Source organism: Panthera tigris, chromosome C2 (genome assembly GCF_018350195.1).
Source record: "Panthera tigris isolate Pti1 chromosome C2, P.tigris_Pti1_mat1.1, whole genome shotgun sequence".
Classification (NCBI taxonomy): Eukaryota; Metazoa; Chordata; class Mammalia; order Carnivora; family Felidae; genus Panthera; species Panthera tigris.
In genome coordinates, this window is record NC_056668.1 from 120,813,239 (window position 1) to 120,819,567 (window position 6,329).

General features: G+C 41.0%; 1 protein-coding gene across 3 annotated transcripts in view; it reads right to left on the reverse strand.

The window, feature by feature from the left end:
• Positions 1-5,674: 5,674 nt before the first annotated feature.
• RASA2 (RAS p21 protein activator 2) overlaps positions 5,675-6,329 on the reverse strand; it is a 121,998-nt gene continuing 121,343 nt past the window's right edge. For all 3 annotated transcript variants that reach the window (XM_042956312.1, XM_042956311.1, XM_042956313.1), the window contains exon 24: positions 5,675-6,329. This exon is cut by the window's right edge and continues 2,163 nt beyond it. The gene's annotated coding sequence lies outside the window, so the exon portion shown is untranslated.

Sequence of the window (6,329 nt, forward strand, 5' to 3'; positions counted from 1 at the left end):
GGACAGCAACATGCAGAAGATTGAAACTAGACCACTTTCTCACACCATTCACAAAAATAAACTCAAAATGGATAAAGGACCTGAATGTGAGACAGGAAACCATCAAAACCCTAGAGGAGAAAGCAGGAAAAGACCTCTCTGACCTCAGCCGTAGCAATCTCTTACTCGACACATCCCCAAAGGCAAGGGAGTTAAAAGCAAAAGTGAACTACTGGGACCTTATGAAGATAAAAAGCTTCTGCACAGCAAAGGAAACAACCAACAAAACTAAAAGGCAACCAACGGAATGGGAAAAGATATTTGCAAATGACATATCGGACAAAGGGCTAGTATCCAAAATCTATAAAGAGCTCACCAAACTCCACACCCGAAAAACAAATAACCCAGTGAAGAAATGGGCAGAAAACATGCATAGACACTTCTCTAAAGAAGACATCCGGATGGCCAACAGGCACATGAAAAGATGCTCAACGTCGCCTCTTATCAGGGAAATACAAATCAAAACCACACTCAGATATCACCTCACGCCAGTCAGAGTGGCCAAAATGAACAAATCAGGAGACTATAGATGCTGGCGAGGATGTGGAGAAATGGGAACCCTCTTGCACTGTTGGTGGGAATGCAAACTGGTGCGGCCACTCTGGGAAACAGTGTGGAGGTTCCTCAAAAAATTAAAAATAGACGTACCCTATGACCCAGCAATAGCACTGCTAGGAATTTACCCAAGGGATACAGGAGTACTGATGCACAGGGGCACTTGTACCCCAATGTTTATAGCAGCACTCTCAACAATAGCCAAATTATGGAAAGAGCCTAAATGTCCATCAACTGATGAATGGATAAAGAAATTGTGGTTTATATACACAATAGAGTACTATGTGGCAATGAGAAAGAATGAAATATGGCCCTTTGTAGCAACATGGATGGAACTGGAGAGGGTTATGCTAAGTGAAATAAGCCATACAGAGAAAGACAGATACCATATGTTTTCACTCTTATGTGGATCCTGAGAAACTTAACAGAAACCCATGGGGGAGGGGAAGGAAAAAAAAAAAAAAGAGGTTAGAGTGGGAGAGAGCCAAAGCATAAGAGACTCTTAAAAACTGAGAACAAACTGAGGGTTGATGGGGGGTGGGAGGGAGGGGAGGGTGGGTGATGGGTATTGAGGAGGGCACCTTTTGGGATGAGCACTGGGTGTTGTATGGAAACCAATATGACAATAAACTTCATATATTGAAAAAAAAAAAAAGTGTGGAGTAGGGTGGGGTGGGGGGCAGGGGGCGGGGCTTGCTCTAAGAAGTAAAGCCAGCGGGGGGGGGGGGGGGGGGGGGGGAGGGGAAGCGGGGGGAATGCCTGAATCTGTGCCTCATCTTCTTTAGTCACTAGAAGGGCTGATTATCATCCAAAATGTTGTCCTCTGTGACATTAAAATGCGAGGTCAGTCCCTTCTGCTCCTTGTTTGAATCCAAATAAATCACCTTCACAAGTCAGTGCCAGCTTTGCTCTTTTAAGGCCGCTTTTTGTCTAAAAATTGTTAAAAGACAAACTGCAGCATATGAAACATTTTAAGAGTTTATTTGAGCAAAAATCAATTCCAATCAGACAGCACCAAACCGGAAGTAGCTAGGAGCTCTCTTCCTACAGAAGCCTGAGGAGTGACACAGAGAAGGTGAAGAAGTTAGGAAAATGAATGATTGGCTGGCTGGCTACGGCTTAAAGCCTAGTGGCTGTTTGGGACTGCTTTCCTTAGGTTTTGATTTTGTAACTCTGAGGCATTTATAGGCTTAGATTTTGGTTTGATTACAAAGGCAGCGATGACATCTAAAGCCACCTCCATCTAATGGCCTCTTTAATTAATTTAACACTTTGGCAGAATGAGTGCTGGGCTCTTTTCCTACACCAGGAAGCTTGTAAATAAATCAGTGTTTTATTTATACATCAGTGACTTCATTAACAATCAGGACTCTATTAAAGGATGACAGGAAGACGATTATAATACAGTCTATAGTCTGTCCCTGCTGCTAAATTGGTCCTCAGTCATGGAGCCTTGGGGAAATGCCAGTCACATTCTGTCAGGAAAGATCTGAAGGAATTGAATCATCTACAGAAACTGTTGGGGTGGGGCCAGTGGGAGGGCCCTTGGGGGTTGTCTAGGTACTGAACTTGTAGAAGAATCCTCAGGTCACTCTGGTCCTGTCTCTAGCTTGACCATGAGCAACTTGAAGGCATCATCTTAGGGCTCCTGAGTTTAGCAGAGTGCTTAGTGCATAGCAAGGGCCCGGCACTTTGTTCTTGAAAATAAAAACTTAGGAATTGTACATGTAGAGGGGAACCAAAACCTAAAGAGGTTGCCTGACCAAGACCATAAAGGTAGTTTCCAGTTGAGTCATGATTTTCAACCAATGCATTGGTGCTCCATCATTAGTCTCAGTGTGTCATTCATTCACAGAATATGCATTAAGTCTCCTCAGCTAAGGGCGAGGGGCTGTGGGGTTACAATAAAGTCCCTCTTTACCCTCAGAATCATTTATAGTTTACTGAGGAAGATATGATAAATGTATAAAACTAGATATGATATATGCTGGTACTTATTGATTTAAATGAATCTTTTCTAGGAATCATTACCATGGATATCATATGCTTTATCTAAGCACAAACCTGTATCTCAGTAAATAAACCTTCCTTTCTTCCAGTTGATTAGGCTCCCTCCTTTCCCCCACAGTCCATCTGCTACAAATCCTATGGATTCTGCTTCAACTATACCCGGACTTTAATCATTCCTCATACACTCCATGCTATCACCCCGAGGACCCAGCTGCCATGATCCCTCACTGGATCAGCGTATCAGCTGACTGGGTCTCCTACTTCCTCCTGTGCCTTCCTTGAGACCTCTCTCAACTAGGCTCAAAACCCTCCAGCACCTGGCTCCTACCATTCCCCTCATTCTTTGTGCTCTGGCCACACTAACGTCCTTGCTGTCTTTGAGCACACCATGCATTTTATTTCTTCTGCCTGTGAGGATCTTTTTCCAGACATCCTTGGGACTGCCTTTCCTCACCTCTTCGTTGAAATATCTTCTTCCTAGTGAAGCCTGCCCTGACTACCCAATTTCAAAGGGTATGCCTGCACCTTCCAGTCCCATGTGTTGCACTCCCTGTGTCTTTTCCTGGCTTTGTTCTGGAATACTTACTACCATCCAATATTTTTAACTTCACTAGTCGTCCTTTTCTCCGTGGAGTATAAGCTCCAAGGAAGCAGTGATGTGGCAGTATCCTCACTCCTCACACATATTTTGATGTAGAATTTAGAACTGAGCCTCAGGCTCAGGATTTGGAATTTAGTCCACATTCCAGTGTTTCCCAAACTTTAAAACCATGCCCCACATTAACACAAATATCTCAAGTTCCATACTGAAAAGGGCCTCCAAGTGAGAAGTACGGTCCCACCTTTCCATCAGTATCAGTAATGATCAGTTATGTTGCGCTTTTTTGGTAGTGTGAATTATAAAACTAGATGTGTGTTTATATTTCCAAGTGTAAAATTTTAACAATGACTATGCCTTTTCAAACTATGTGCCATCCTTCCCCTGAGCCCTCTCCTCTGTCTCCTCTGAGAGATTCCCATTATGCTTCTCTAGGGGTCATTGACAACCCATCCTGCATTGAGAATCCATCTAAAATGAAGGGTGCTTCTTTAACAGGCAGTGTGGCTTTCTCAGTTCTCAGATAAGGAATATGCTACATTTGGAAAACAATGTTGTTCACTACAGCCAAAAGAACTCTTCCTTGAGGAGCAAAAACTTGATATATCTAAGGACTAAACTCCATGTCAAAAAGTAGATCAACACAAAGAAAGCACAAAGGTGGTATAAAACAAAGCGGATTTGAAATACAAAGCAGAAAACAAATCTTGATAGGACTTAAACAGGTTATACCATTTCTGCTGTTAACATAAAATACAGGCATAAGCTTAAAATATGGTGCAAATGAGGTCACCAAGCAAAGAAGTCAAATGGCAAAATGACAGGACTTTTGGCCACCAAAGACCAAACCTCAGGTAAGTCAGGTAAGTATGCCTATGAGGAATCAAGACCAAAAGTCTCTGAAGAGTGGTTAGTTGATTTTGAAGCATGTCATGTGTAGCAAGAAAGGCTGTTTTCTGAAGGCCACGGACATGGGAGTAGTGCTATCGGCAATCAGAACCCAGAAGTGCTAGCCACGCCTTCGTATTCTGGTGTACACATGAAGGGGCCCTACTTGACCTCTATTTACAGGTATCTCCTCTTTTGGAATCCTGAAATTTGGAAAGGGAAAAGTAGGACAGCCTCTCTCGTCAAAGAACTAGCTTGTTCATATCACAGACTATAACTTGAAGTCACTGATGTTTCTGACAAGTTCTAATACATGAGCTAGTATGAGCAGGATTCTGGTATTTTAATAAAAATAGGATCCCTAGGTATTTGGAACCTTGCTTGTTCCTCTTTATTAACCTCAAACTCTTCTGGAGTCACAGGGGCTAAATTTTACAGAGGTTCATTTAGAAATGAAAAGAGGGCTGCTGCAGCACTAATGGGGAAACACCCTAGCTGCTCTCGTTGTGGGCACAAGCTACCCACTAACCCGGTCTTTGGTGCTGTTACTTTATATTTTCTAGAGAATTCAGCATGGCACAACATGGTCAAATCCTAACATCCAGACGGACCACACTAAAGGTCAAGCCAGAGGGCAGGCTAATGTGTAGGACCTGAGTAACCAGAAAAGCTCTGATGCCAACTTTTTTGAGAAAAGTAGAACACAGGATACTTTAAAAAGTCTAGGGGCACCTGAGTGGCTCAGTCGGTTAAGTGTCCAACTTCGGCTCAGGTCATGATCTCACAGCCCATGAGTTTGAGCCCCAGGCTCAGAGCCTGGAGCCTCTTTTGGATTCTGTGTCTCCCTCTCTCTGCCCCTCCCCGACTCGTGCTGTCTTTTCCTCAGAAATAAACATTAAAAAAAAAATTTTTTTTTTTTTCCAAGTCTAACATAGGCTGAAAAAGTCAGCTGTAAACAACTTACCTAGACAGGAGGGGAATATATTCCTGTATACCAGATGTGCCTGGCTATCGGGAATGAAGGAATCCTGCATGGTGTCTCCACTCTGTAGGTCCTCAAAACAAGTCTGTTGAATGAATAAGCAAATTAAGGACCATAGTGCATCAAAAATCAGCCTAGTTAAGTGCAAGAAAAGAATCTGAGCTCTTTCCAGATTGCTTTATTCTTTTTTGTTCCTGAGGAGTTCTCAAATTTGCTATTCCCTTACTAACAGGTAAGGTATAATAATTTTAAACAAGCAGAATTCTGAAACCAGTAAGAAAGTGAGGTCTCACAAAGAATAGACAGGCTTCTTGTAATTTATTTGAGTTATTTCCAAGCGACAGTTACAAAAGTTTTTAATTTTTATTAATACTCTTGATAAGAAAATAAAATTTAAATAAAAATACATTCTCAACAATACAACATGGTTACACAAATTCACTACATTAAGTTTTGATAACTTATATTTTCAAACTGGACACTGTAAAAACCAATATTTACTAGCAACATATTAATTTCCAAGTTAATAAAAATGGAAGCCAATAATATCAGTCATGACAGGTAATTTAACTCTAGAATGAGTCCTGTATTTTTCACATACTGTAAGGACACCTAAAAGGCTTTGTAGCATTGTCATTACAGGATGTACCGTTAGAACAAATTAAAGGTGCTTTTACTAAAAAAAAAAAAAAAAACAAACAAAAAAAGCAAAAAGAAAGAAAAAGAAAAAAGTCTGTTCTCTAAAACCTGGCACTAATGAGTCTATGAATGAAATCAGGCTTCAGAAACAAATAAAAGCCACATCATTCAACACTTTTCTTTTATGATAAGGGAAAACCTAGTTTTGACACTTAGCCATTACCCGTGATATTAAAACATACTTCTTTGGCAAATAAAATCATTCAACTTGATAAATTTATATTCCTGGGAGTAAAAAACTTTGCTATTGCCATCATCTTACTAAATGACTATTAAAAAACCAAACTAAAAAAAAAACCAGAACAAACAATAACAACAGATCGCCAAAATCGCAACTGATGAAAATGGCTAAACTAAGAACCAGAACTGGCATTTATGGCAAGCGTTTTTCCAAATCATCCTTTTCTGTCCTAGGCGTTTTCAGGTTTTTAGGGTGAAGTGAGCTGCCATGTAGTTTTCAAGTGTGGAAAAGGCAGAGAAAGCACATCACATAGCAGAAACCAAAGTACTCCTAAGTAACAACAGAGGGATGAGGCCCTTGGAAGCAAGTACCTAGGT